Here is a 15182-nt window from a genome sequence, read left to right as displayed (position 1 = left end):
ATAAATATAGAGTGAATTCCTTTTTCTCTGTTATAAGCAATATTTGTTAAGGTCAAAGACCCTTCCCTAATATTACAATTCTGCACAACTCCAGAAAAATTCCCGAAAGTTGTCTTTCCCTTTGTGTAGGACTGCGTATTCTGTGATGTTAAGGAGGAGAATTCAGTTCAAAATAGAGGGCTTTTACTAGAGCATGATGATGTTACAAGTACAGAAAGCAGCCTTTAGATACTAGGGAAAGAATCTGGTACCACTAAAGAAAATGATACCAATTCAAAATAGGACAAAAACATGACTGTATACCCTTTCAATATCCTATTGGAACACTGTTTGATGGGACCACCCAAGAATTACCTAATTCTCTAAGGGATATACCTTTGTTTGACTTACTAGCTACCTTTGATCAAAGCCCAGATTCTGTGGATTATATGTCAATGATACAGATTTTTTTTCTAGTAGAGATGCAAACAATTTATCTCTGGGAGAAAAGATAATCCAAAAGGTTATAGTTTATTGCCCTGTAGTATATTAATCAGTTTCATCACTGAGCAAACTAATTCAGCAAGTCTTTTTTCTTTCTGACTTAATATAAATCAATTTCTCTCTCTCTCCATATACATACACACACATATATATTCACACGCATATACATAATAAGTATGTGTAATGTATATTAAATTATGTATATATATATATCAAAAATTTTTGAACCAGCTTAACCATTCTATTGGCACCCTTATTAATAAGTCAAATACGTCTTTGATGTCTTTATTCTATATCTGTAAGAGTCATGCTATAATAAAATGATTCAAAGTTTTACTTTTTTTCAAGGTGAGAACTTCCACATCCATTCTTCAACTCTTAAAATAGGCCACTGAAAAAAATGTTTATGTGTAAATTTGTTAGTTTAGAGCTACATCACTGCCACTAGAGTTCCCTCTTCCCTACTGCTCCATATGTCCTCATTTATTCATGACTGTGGCTCAAGACAGTATTTGTGACTACTATTAGTGGTGACAGAACATAGATGGCTTAACTTATGCAAAGTTGAACAATTTGACCTTCTGATAGATGAACAAGTTGAATGTACCATAAGCTTTCAGAGCTTTTATGCATGTATCAGTTGAAGAAAATGCTTTTAACATTTTACACTTTAAAAAAAACCCACTTCATTAATGAAAGTCAATATTTACTCATCTCATTAAAATTATCCTCAAAGAAACAAAATAGATTTCAATCTGTCAGTTATATGAGAGGAAAGACTATATTAACAACTAAACAATCAATTAACATTATTATTTATCAAGCAGACACATTTTATAAATTGTCCCTTTTGTGATACAATCACCACAGGATCAAAGGACATTATATAAATAATGGAAATACATACAACAAGGGCAAAATAACTACTATGTTAACTTTCATGCAGACATATTAATGAACAACAAATCATCTGGCTACTCAGCCTAGGAATAAAATTCCACAAAATGACAGTCATCCTTGAAACTCTCCCTGTACGTAGCTTCTGGGACAAAACAAGCATCAGCAAAAGTATTCATGCTGGTGTAACCAGTACTGATGATAAGAAAGGCCCTAACTGTTAGACCTTTACATAACACAGTCAGCATTTTACAAATAAATGGTCATGTAAGTACAAAATCTTATTTCAGTGAAAAGCCTTTACTTCTCCTGCTTATGTTCAGCCATCAGGGTTCTTACTGAATCTGTAATTTACAAGTCATTTTTAAGAGCCAGTAAGCCACATGGTTAGAATTTGAATGCAAGACTTTCAACTCTACACCCAGTACTTTCTCCAAAAGATGACAGTATCTATATTCTGTACATCCTGACCTTACATTATTTCAGATCAGGGTGTTATTAAAACCTCGCTTTGTGTTTCAGCATGGGAAAAATATTTTCAAGGTTTCACTCCATAGGAACAGGATGTGTGCATGTATAGTAAATTCTGAATAAATCATGCCACTAAAGAGCATTAACATAACTAATGCACCACTTCAAGTAGATATCAATTCCACCTGCAAAGAGGTGAATGTGTGCTTCTATGTCCATTCACATTTATGTTTCAGAACAAACACCATATAGTCAATGCCTAATTGTTTCCCACATATTTTCTGTCCAAAATATTTAGTTAGTGCCACCCACACTGAGGTTTCCCCAACACATATTTAGAAAACTTGAGAGTTTATCATTCTTTTACTGAAGTATTGTCTTTATTACTGAGGCAAATTATACTTGTGACCAAAAGGCCAACAAATCTAGTAAACTTTTGGGTTTTTCTACTACTTTAATAGACATACATAGCACTACCATTTGGACAGTCTTCAAATATAAAGGCGGCTTATGAGTAAGTCAAGAAGAAAGGCTAACCACACTAGACTGGGGACTAAGAACCTCAGGTTCCAACAGAATTCACACTAGAGGTGTGATATGATGTAAGTTGGAAATCACATGGGACTGTTTTTCTCAAATGGAAAATCAGAGGGCTGGGCTGACTTCCAGAAAATGTCTAAGTACTTTCTCTTCCATTTCATAATTCACTGTCAACTCTAATTTTTCCATCATGAAAAATAAATTCCAAATAAAAGTCTTGCCTTTATGAAACATAAACAAGCATCTAAAATTTAAATAGATATTTCTACCAAGGGGAAAAAGAAAATATGTGTCATAATAGCATCTAGTTTTTACACTTGACGAGAAAAGCTAAAATGTCCTTTATAATACAACTATGAATTTCTGTTACTGGAGAAATGTTTGATTTGCTGTAATAATACCTGTAACTGTACCAAGCAAGACAAAATTGTAAATATCTCTTAAACTTGGACATTCTGCAGTACTTTTGATATGTTGACTAAAAATGTAACTATATTAAATGCTAAGGATTATGAAATAATTTTAAACATAAACATCTCACAGACTGTCACTTACTTGAGGACATATAAATACAAACTAACATGAATCATTATTGCATTTACTTTTGATGTGACTGCTGAAATCAACAGTAAAACCTACACAACTGAAATGCCCAACTTTGAAAACTAAAAAATTTGTCAGTGTGTATCAGGTTTTGTTTTCCAACTCTCTAATTCTTTTCTTATAAAAAAAAATTTCCCACTTGAGTATTATTTTCAGAATCATTAATAGCCAAGTCAAGTCAATGTGGTTTGATTTATTAATTTGGCACTTCAGCTAAGATGGAAAAGAAAAATGCAAATAATTTCCAGAAGAATTAAAACAGGGTTCTTTCTATCAGTGCTGGTATTTCAGTTCTGCCCAGAGACCCTCTCAAATTTAGCTGGAAATAGTTTCCATGGTAACTGAAGAATGTGCTCTGATGAATTTTGAAAGACAAATGAGAATCTTTGCGTCTTACAAGTGGGCAACAATGGAACGCTTAATGGAAGACACTGGAATCTATTTTGGTTTCACACAAAAGCTGGAAAAAAGCAAGTTCTGTCAATTACACAAAGTCTGAAAGGTAGATACAGTAAAGTTGAGGATACTGATATACATCCCAGCTCTTTTAGCCTTCCTGAGATTTTTTTTCCAAAAACAGTAATATGTTATTATCTGATGTTAAATATCTTATACTACCATGAAGAACCTTAAAAACTAATTTTCTTAATCCAAGCAAACATATCACTTCCCATTGTCATTGATGAATTTTTTTTACTATCATTGGTGATTTTTTAATTAATTACTCCCTGTGGAATATAAAATGCAAAGTTGTGACACTGCAAAAAATGATCTTTAATTATCTTTAATGTTTATGAGGTTTTTTGGTGGAGAAAAACTTGGGATGGATTAATGGGAATGCACAAGTTGGTACGTGAAGGAATGAAGCACTAGCAAGGCACTGAGTTGATAAACAGGCACAACCTTTCAAAGTCTAAAAAAATCCCCATGAATGGAAAAAAAGAAAATTGGTATTACTCAAGAACAAATCATGACCGTACTTGCCTACTTGAAAGTATCTCTGCATAAACTTGTATAGAAAAGATAATAAAAGCAGATAAATCTATCCCAATCTCAAATCAAAATCAACAAAAAGACAGTAAACTCCCTAGAGAGGAATCTGTTTTTCTTGGTTGTGACACCGGTTACCAAGGCAGTGACTTTATCTGAGAGGCCCCTGGATACAAATCCATTCTCTTGAAGACCTTGAGTAGAATTTAAACAATCTCTTACACTGTACTAACTTGTGCTCCCTAGTGCTCAAAAACCTGAACCTTAGCAAATGAAACTTCTCTTGTTACAAAGAAAGGCAAAAATCAAGGTAATTATTGAAAATTTTGCTTTAAAACTGCTTTACCTCAACTCTCCAGAAAAAAAAAAATTAGAACATGTCCATCTGGTCTCATTTAGAACCCTGTAGTCCAGGCACTGTAACTGGCAGGATAGCAAGTAGCCCACATGAGTATTTGTGTGATTTAGAGGATATGAGTGCTGGCTTTGGGGCTCACAGCATGTAAAGTACAAACTGGATTTAAGCTCTCCTTCACCTCTTCATCCAGAAATATTTGTGCAGTATATAAACTATATAAGGCAGCCCGAGCATTGCGTCTTGAGAATGCAGGATAAATAGAAAAGGCCAATCAATACCAACAGAAAATAATAACTGAAATCTGGTTATTAAAGAAGTATTAGTATTTAAACTAATTTGATCTACATCTTAAGAAACTACTATGTGCCAGGAATACTTTATAAGGAATACAAAGATGGGAGCTAAGAATTACAAAAGAACTCTCAGCATGTAAAGACTCTTTCAAATCCCTGCATTAAGAGACCTTACCAAATCAATTATGGCTTTTGGTGGCGTAAGGTTACATACCTGGGACTACCCAACCCTTCTTTAAGTTCTTGCCTGAAAAAGCTCAAGGCTATCAATAGAATTTAATGTTTATTCTATCTAACATCTGACAGAAAGGCCCTGATACCCCTTTTCTTAGACCATTTACTAAAGAGGAGGAGGGGAAAAGGAAGGGAGGGGAAGGGAGAGGAGGGAAGGAGGAGAGGGAAGGGAGGGGGAGGGGAGGAGGGGAGGAAGATGTAAATCCATCACCCATCCCTTTGAGATATCTGTGTATATATCTCCTCCAACCACAGAGTGTATTTCTCAGGGACTGAAGCCATTCCTTCAAAATGTAAATTTCAGAAAGGATAGGATCACTGTCTCCCAATCTCTGTGGGAGGATATAATCCTAATTTCAATAATTGCTAGCTAGGAGATACAGCTAACCTAATGGCATATATACTGACTGACCCTCTTACCCACTTCTCATAATTTTTCACTCCCCTGATACTGCTTGAGCACTACTCCCTTTCCCAAATCCCTCATTCTCCCTTTAAAACACTCAGTCACCTCAGTACAAATTGGAATGGAGCTCAGCTCTTTACCCTACTGTCAGTAGTTACTGAAAAGAATGTGTTTTCACCACTTTAACTAATGTTTGGCTTTATCTTAGGCAAGTCTAAAGAAAATATTCTAGTGTGAAAAATAAATATGTTTCAAAATGGCCATAAAATACAGAACAAATATGCTATGAAAGTACACTGATTAATTAAATTGAGAGTGTGTGATGTAAACCTTACACATTGGTAGAGATAATAATATAACATCTGAGAAGAAGACATCCATTGGGCAGAGGTGGAAAGCAATATGGAAGCAGAGGAAATTTACCTGGGCTTTTTGAGTTTGGATTTGAATAAGGGAAGTAAAAAGAATTTAACTTAGCATTGATAGAGGTTCATATTATTTCAGAAGACATAAGCATTATCATAACCATATCAACAAATTCTAAGATCTATAAAGGGAGAGATCTTGTCTGATTTTTTTGTCATATCTGCATAATCAGTGTGGAAAATATAATGGTCTCAACAAAAATTCATTGAATTAACAAATAAATGAAGTATCATTTAAAGAGAAACTAAATATGAGAACTAAAAGGAAGCAAACTTAATCAGAAATGAAAGAAGAGATAGTACAAATGATAACCACAAAAGTAAAAAGAATTGTGGGACTAGTATGAACAAAGATACACCAACAAACAGGACAACCTAGAAGAAATGGACAAATTCCTAGAAATACATAATCTACCAAGACTGAATCATGAAAAAATAGAAAGTCTGAATAGACCTGTAACTGGTATGGATATGGAATCAATCATTAAAAACTTCCCAACAAAGAAAAGTTCTAGACCAGATGGCTTCACTGCTGAATTCTACCAAACATTTAAAGGATTAACACCAATCCTTATCAAACTCTTCTAAAAAACTGAAGGAGAGGGAACCCTTCCAAGCTGATTTTACGAGGCTAGCATTACCCTGATACCAAAGTCAGAAAAAAACACAAGAAAACTACAGGTCAATATCCCCGATGAATACAGATGCCAAAATTCTCAACAAAATACTAGCAAATCAAATTTAACAGCACATTAAGAGCATCATACACTATGATCGAGCAGGCTCAGTCCTGGGATGCAAGGATCATTCAACATATGAAAATCAATTATTGTAATATGCTACATTAACAAAATAGAGTGTAAAATCACATGACCATCTCAATAAATGCAGCAGAAAAAGCATTTGGCAAAATTATATGCCCTTTCATGATTAAAAAAAGCTCTCAGAAAAAATAAAAAATTATAGCTTCCTTGGCCTCCACAAACTTGAAAATCTGTATCTTCTACTCACTAACACTACTAGGCTATATATATACTTTGGGTATAACCTGTGTGCTACTAAATGAACACTGTCTCCAGGCAGTGAGCTATAGGGTGCACCTTCTTTGTTTTACTCAAAAATATACACCTGGTTATAAATAAAGCTGGAAAACAATAAAATGACATATTTAAAATATTGAAAGAAAAATACCATCAACCTGAAATTATACACCCAGCAAAATTATCTTCCAAAAATGAAGCTAAACTAAAAGAAATTCTGACAAGCACAAGCTAAGTTACCAGAAGATCTGCACTACAAAAAAATGTTAAAAAAAAAATTTATAGAACCAGATGGAAACCTGGATGTACACAAAAAAATAAAGATTTCCAGAAAGGATAAATCAAAGTACACGAAATACAAAAATGACAGAACTATAAAGGAAAATAGACAAATCTACTGTAATAAAGAGATTTTGACAGCTTTCTTGGTAATTGATAAAACAAAGACAAAATCAGTAAGGTATAGAAGATATGTACAACATTATATAAACTACCTTGACCTAATTGACATTTATGGAACACTCCATGTCATAACTGCAGAATACATATATTTTCAGGCATAAGTGGAATATTCACCAAGACAGAGCATTTACTATACCACATAAAAAGGTCCCTATAAACTATAGATTACATTCTCTGATTACAACTAAATTAAAGTATAAATCAATAATGAGAAAACATCTGGAATATTTTTCAAATATTTATAAATTAAATAACACAGGTCTAAATAAACATGGATCCAAAAAATCACAATGGAAACTAGAAAATGTGAACTAAAAGAGAATTTAAAAAGAACATAATAAAATTTGTGGGATGCAACTAAAGAAATTAGATAGAAGAAAATTTATAGATTTAAATCCTTAGATTAGAAAAAAATGAAAGGTCAAAAATCTATCATCCAAGATTCTCCATTAAGAAGCTATAAAAAAGGGAGTAATATTAAACCAAATGTAAATTTAATATAATAAAAAGAGCACAAATCACTAAAATAAAAAACAGAATAGAGAAAATTAAAATAACAAAAAACTATTTTCTGAAGGGTAGTAAAATTGCTAAAGCTCTAGCTGAATTGAACAATAACCAAAGAAAAAGATAACTCAGATACTGACATCAGGAATAAAATAAGAGAAATGGCTAAAGATACAACAGTCATTAAAAGAATAAGAGATTACTTTTAAAATGTACACCAATAATTTCAATAACCTAGGTGAAATGAGCAATGTGTTGAAAAACACAAATTACAAAACAGACTCAAGAAGAAAGAGAAAAGCCAAACCGGTTGAGAGCTTTTTAAAGAAGAAACACAAATTTATAGATTCCTGAAGCCAGTCAGAATGCCCCATATTTATTAACTAAATTAAATTTCCAATTAAATAACATTCCACGAAGAAAACTACACAGTGCAAAAAGGCAAAAAGGCAAAAAGGGGGCATATAGTTAGATTATCAAGAAGTATTTCTTCATTCACAGATAACATGATCATCTATATACAAAATCCTAAGGAATTAACATGAAACTACTAGAGCTAATAAATGAAATTAGCGAAATAGGAGGACTCAAGTCAAGATACAGCAATCATATTTCTCTATAGTAGCAATAAATAAAAGAAAAATAAAATAACATAAAATGATACCATTTACAATACCATCCAAAAGCATGAAATATTTAGGAATCAATTTAACAGAATAACTGAAGGACGTATAACTGAAAATTACTAAACATTGGAGAGAAAAATCAAAGGAAACCACAGTAAACAGATTATCTGCTAATGGATTGGAAGACTAAATATTTAGATTCAGTTTTGCACAAATTAATAAATAGATTTGATGCAATACCAATCAGAACCACAAGACTTTGTAGAAATTGCTAAGATGATTTTAAAATGTATATTAAAAAACAAAAGACCTAGAAAAGCTAAAATAATTTTTTAATTACTAATTTGGAGAAATTAAACTGCCTGATATCAAGAGATACTATAAAGCTATAGTACACAGGCATATATAGATAGAGCAGTGGAACTGACAGAGAATCCAAAAATAAGCCCATGTGCCCATGATCCTTGGATTACTACAGATAACAAGATAATTTAGAGGAAAAGCAGTTTTTTTTTTTTTTACAAAAATGGTGCTAGAACAACTAGATTTCAATATTTTTTAAATGAAGCTATCAACACTTTACAACAATCACAAAAAATAACTCGAAACAGATCATAGACCTAAACATAAAAACTAAGCTATAAAATTTTAGAAGAAAATCTTAGTGACTTTGAGATGTTTCTTTGACAGAACACAGAAAAGCATGACTATAAAAGGAAAAATTGACAAATATACTTCTTTAAAATTATAGATGTCTGCTTGCCAATAACTGTGAAGGATCTGACATTTTACCCAACTAGCAAACTAATGAGTTAGACTGTCACAGTTTGATGGATGCTGTCATCCAAGACTCCTGGGTCAAACCTTTATTACTCATGGCACAGCAAGTACCATGACCATTAGCATATTTCTACCAATTTTCTTTGTCCCCTAATCCCACAGGGGTGAGGCAGATGCGCCAGATAGATGTTAGAACATGTGCAGAGTTGCATTATAGGGGAGGACTCCTGACCTCAGGGAACTCAAATATTTATGATGTTCAGTATGCACGGCTACCCTTGCTTCAGAAGAAGACATTATCTTTTATCATACTGGACAGTCAGCATACCTGCCTTTTGCTCTAGAGGGAGACATCATCTCATCCAAAGCTACCTGCTATACAAACATCCATTAAAAGGTAGTCCAGAAAAAAGTTCAGGTGGTAACACTGCTCATAATAAATGAAGAAACATGAGGAACCGATGAAGAATTGTCTTCCCAAACTGTTCTCGCAAAGATTCTGTTAAGTACATGAAAAGAAAGGCACAGACAAGAAAATATTTACAATATATACATGTGACCCACAACATATAAATAAAGTCAACGAATGGAAAAAGTAACCCAATTAAAAAATAAGCAAAAGATTTAGAGATATTTCACGAACGTATCTGAATGACCATTAAGTATAAGAAAAGATGTTCAACATCCTAAGTCATTTTAGAAATGCAAATTAAAACCACAATTTGATACTACTACACACTCATTACAATGGCTAAAATTGAAAGCACTAGTAACACCAAATGTTGACAAGTATAAGGAGCAGTCAGAACACTCATATATTTCTGGTATAATAGTATAAGCATTTTGTAAATCTGTTCGGCAATTTCTAGTAACATTAAAAATACGCCTACCCCTGCCCAAAGGACAGGGGGCTCCAGCGAGCCGCGGCCCGCGTGACCCAAGCCACCTACCCCGACCCGCGGTCACCGGAACCACCCACAATGACCCAGGGCCCCACGCCAACCCGCTGATTGGGGTCATCCCTCCTGGGCTGACCTGCACTGACCAGGGCCACCGCCCCGCCGGCACTCTGGCGCAGCCCGGCTCCCTCAGGTGCAGGAAGCACAGGGCGGAGGCCTCCCTCAGCCGGGCCCGAGATGGCGTCCGAGGACTTCCAAGACCTACGTGGACCAGGCCCGACGCGCCTCTGACGAGTTTGTCAGCGTGTCCTACACAACCACCGACACGTGGTGGCGCCTGCTGTCCTGCGTGTGCACGGGCACGGCCACCCTTATGTGGAAACAGAAACACCCTTTCAGAACAAGGGTCCTTCTAGAGACGCTGCCTTCTAGAGAGTCCCAAATCAACACGGTAAACTGCCAGCCCGTTCACGATGAAGCCACCTCAAGCCAGACCACTGTCCTTGTGGTGATATGTGGGACAGAGAAGTCAGAAGGCAACAAAAAGAGTCACTTCAGAATTTAACCCTGACGGCCCAGGCCTCGCCCAGCAACACGGCGCGGCGCGGAAGACAGCGAGCGACTACTTCCGGTTCCGGGACCGTGCTCGCTCGGCCGCTCCAGCTGCGGGAAGGACGCGCCGCAGCCCCAGCCCCAGCCCCAGCCCCAGCCCCAGCCCCAGCCCCAGCCCCAGCCCCTGAGGGAGACGCCACCCAGCCTGAACCCTGCATTTGCTTCGTCCTGGCTGCCTATTCAAGGTAATAAAAATTCTCTATTTTTCTACTTGCCCAGTAGAGACCCTGGTTCTGAAAATTCTGACAAAACAATACAAAAAAAAATTTTAAAAACATCTACCCAGTGACTCAACAATTTTATTGTTGAGTATGTAGTTAAAAGAATTGACATGTCCAATAGAAGACATACAAGAACAAGACTTGTATAAGAATATAAATAATTTTAATAGTAGCCCAAATACGGAAGCATCTCAAATCGTGATATATTCATACACTGGAATACTACTTGGCAATTAAAAAATGTCAGTACTACTAATATATACAGCAACAGGAATGAGTTGCAGAAATGTGTTGAGCAAAAGAAACCAGATACGAAAGACCACATACTGTATGATTCCAATTTTACTAAATTCTAGAAGAAACAATTAATCTATAGTGACAAAAAAGAGATCAGGATGCTTTGGGGTTCAGGATAGAGTCTGACTTCAAACAGAGAGCTCAAAGGATTCTTTTAGAATAATTGAAACATTCGGCATCTTGATCATAGTGGTGGTTACCCGGTTGTATACATTTGTCAAAATTCATTAAACTGTAGACTTAAAATGTGTGTATTTTACTGCATATAAATTATGCATGCATAGAGTTTATTAAGGATATAGTCCAGTTATATAAAAGATGACTTGAAATAACAAACTCACAGGTAAAGACATTGTGAATGAAAAATGTGTTGACTTTGAATACAGCAAAACATAGATTTAAATATAATCGTTTGGTATAGATGATTATGCTAGATTTTATACAAAATAGAATGCAGTTTTTATAATCAGTGTTGAAAAGTATTAGTAATTATAAAACAATTCAGTAAGATAGTTAGACACAGTTATTATTTAAATCTTAATTGTTTTGCTTTACAGTTTTAAAATGTAATGGTGAATATTTCACTCAAAGCTACAACACATAAGAAAAAACACTTGGGACTACACTTGAAAGAAAATATAAAAGATATATATATATAAATATTTTGTAATCCCACTGTGGAACACAAGATATACTTGAATAATATAAGACTATTATTGTTGACTGGTGCTGTATAACAAACCACTTCAAAACTAGGTGGCTTAAAATATTTACTTATTTGTAGATTTGCTGGGATTTAGCTGGCCTGAAAGGAGCTTCTCTGGGCAGCTCTGCTTCTCCCTATAGTTCTTCAGACTGGCTGGGGTGCTTCTTCACGTTATAGCAACTGGGGTGGATCTGCTCTACACATCTCTTATCCTCTGTTGGGACCCTAGCGGATGGATAATGTTCTCCTTATGCCAGTGGCAGAGGCAGTCCCGTGATGCAAGGTCATATCAAATTCTGCTTATCTTACCTCTGCTAATATACCATTTGCCAAAACAAGTCTGCATAATCATGGTCAAAGTCAATGAATAGGAAAAAAGTACTTCTCCTTATGGAGGAGGAGGAGAAAGGACTGCCAAGTCACATGGAAAGACTGTACTATGGATGCAGTGTGCACTCCCCCCAATTCATGTATGGAAGCCCTAACCCCCAATGTAATGGTATGGAAATGAGGACATTGGAATTAGGGAGGTAATTAGGTTTAGATGGGGTCACAAGAGTGGACCCCTGTAATGGGATTTGTGCCCTTATAAGAAGAGGAAGAGACATCAAAGCTTCATCTCTCTACCTTGTGAGGATATAGCAAAAATGCAGTCTCCTGCAGGCCACGAAGAGAACCTTTACAAGAACCAAATCTGCTAGTACCTTGGATTTCCCAGACTCCAGAATTGTGGGAAATATATATCTGTCTGTAGTATTTTGTATAGCAGCCCAAGCTGACTAAGAAGACAGGTTGTCATTAAAGGGATCGGTAAAGAATTGGGCTAATAATACCATCTACCAAAAAGACATACCTGGGTTTTGGATACAGTCAGTAACTGTGGTGACTTTTAAACATTTACACAAATTCTTTGACACCAACTAACTTGTTGACTTCTCTCTTGAAGAGGATTCTATGATTTCTCCACTTGAACCTAGGGAGCCTTTGTCAGTAAGTAGAATGTTCCAAGAAAGGTGCTACACGGCTTCTGAGGCTTTATTAGTAAAGGCTGTGCTTTTTATAAAATGCCTCAATACTTCAGAATGATTATTGTTTTGCTAAATAAATTTGTTAATTTACATAATGTGTTAGTACACATGTTTTCATTAGCATGACTAAAATGTATCCAATAATTAACACCTATAATTGTGCTTACCTTTACATTAAAAAATTATTTTACATAAAATCTATAAACAAATTAAAAATAAACAAATAGACTTTTAGATTTGCTTACAGCACTCAGCTTTCAAACGATATGAATTACACATAATTAAGAATAAAAGTAAAACAATTATATAAGACCATTTTTTCCTGATTATTCTACAAAGAAGTTGTGAGGGGCTGACTAGTGGCTACACTGTTGATATAAGGGAAAGGAGTAGAAGAAGTTAAGTAAGAAGGAGTACCTTACTACCCAGCAGAGATAAGTTCACTACATCACAGATTACTGAAGGTGGAGTCCATGTGGAACCATGGAGCTGAAGCTGCCCTGTCCTAGAGTGAAGCCCATCAGGAGTCTTCATTTCTGACTTAAGAAAAAACTACATTTAGGACCTGAGATGCAGCCAGTCTGCTCAGAGTGAAAAGCTGAATTCACAGCACCATGAGTCAGCTGACTAGGATATGTGTGAGAAAGAATGAGGCGAATATTGCTAAATAACGTTTGTATGTGGCATAGAATTAGGGCAGCTGCAAGCAGAAAATCCATAACCAAATTGATGGAACACATAAGCAAAGCTTGAAGTAAAAAATGCTTAGCAACAGAATGTGAAGTAAGTGGGTAGAAACGGACAAGAGCAATTAAATTTGCAGGAATCATAGTAAATGTATTAGTTTTGTTTTGTTTCGCTTTTTTTGCCATTACCAAGACATGCTGTTTATGAAATGGAGAGTAGTAATATACAAGTGTTAAGTGCAGAGACCAGAGCTTCCCAGGAGAACAGCATGAACTTTCTATGTCTGCCTGTTCCTTTAAAACACAACATGAGAATACATCTACCTCCTATCCTCTCTCTGTTCAAGCTCTTCTTCCAGTTTGAACTAACTTCTTCATTCCTGCTGCCACTACAAGGGCTTCCTCTACCTCAATACCTGGTCCATATCTCCTTGATTGAGCTCTGCTCAGTTTAATCAAACTCACTTGCTTTAACATTTTCCACCAATTAGCACCCATTTTGATGTTGCTTTGTAAGTATGCCTGACGGTTATTAATGTGTGGGTTCTATAATTTTGACTAGACTATAAACCTCTAAAGATGAGTGTCCAGCTTTACTGAGATAACAGTCTATACGTTTAAGGTGTACAATGTGTTGATTTGGTACATATATATGTTGCAATATGATTGCCACTGTAGCTAACACCCACATTGCACAGCATAATTACCATTTCTCTGTGTGATTAGAACACTTAAGATCTAGTCTCTTAGCAACTTTGAGGAATATAGTACAGTATTGTTAACTATAATCCCAATGCTGTGCGTTAGATCTCCAGAACTTACTCATCTTCTAACTGGAAATTTGTACCCTTTGACCAGTATCTAATTCTTCCATCCCACAGCCCCTGCTAACCAGCATTCTCCCCTCTGTTTCTGTGAGTTTAGCTTTTTAAAGTCTCACAGATAAATGATATCACACAGTACTTGTCTCTCTTCTCTGTCTGACATCTCACTTAGCATAATGCCCTCAAGGTTCAAAAGGCAGGATTTCCTTCTTTCTCATTCCATATTCCATTTTATTTCTATAAATAAGTAAGTAAGTAAATAAATAAATAAATATAAATCTTCTTTATCCATCCATCCACTGACAGACACTTAGGTTGTTTCCTTATCATGATTATTGTGAATAATGCTGCAATGAACATGGGACTGCAGCTATCTTTTTGATCTTCTATGTTCATTTCCTTTGTATATATACCCAGAAGTGGGACTGCTGAACCATATGGTAATTCTACTTTTAATTTTTTAAAGGAACATCCATACTGTTTTCCATAGTGGCTGTATCAATTTAAATTCATACCAACAGTGAACAAGGGCTCTCTTCTCCATATCCTTGCCAACACTTGTTATCTCGTGGTTTTTTTTTTTTTTTATGTCAGCCATTCTAACACGTGTGAGGCAATATTTCACTGTGATTTGGATTTGCATTTCCTTAATAATGAGTGACATTTAGCATCTTCTTTTTTTTGTAGCTCTTGGCCAGCTGTATAACTTCTTTGGCAAAAAAAAAAATTGTCAAATAGAATTCAGCAGCACATCAAAAGGATCATACATCATGATCAAGTGGGATTTATCCTTG

At 35.4% G+C, this 15182-nt stretch overlaps 1 pseudogene; it reads left to right on the top strand.

Annotated features, from left to right (window-relative positions):
* The first annotated feature begins 10251 nt into the window (after positions 1-10251).
* Positions 10252-10815, top strand: LOC105083091 (NTF2-related export protein 1-like; annotated as a pseudogene).
* Positions 10816-15182: the final 4367 nt, after the last annotated feature.

The sequence above is a fragment of the Camelus bactrianus genome, chromosome 7 (genome assembly GCF_048773025.1).
Source record: "Camelus bactrianus isolate YW-2024 breed Bactrian camel chromosome 7, ASM4877302v1, whole genome shotgun sequence".
Classification (NCBI taxonomy): domain Eukaryota; kingdom Metazoa; phylum Chordata; class Mammalia; order Artiodactyla; family Camelidae; genus Camelus; species Camelus bactrianus.
The sequence above is the reverse complement of the archived record's forward strand: the minus strand, read 5'-3'. Positions and strand labels throughout refer to the sequence as shown.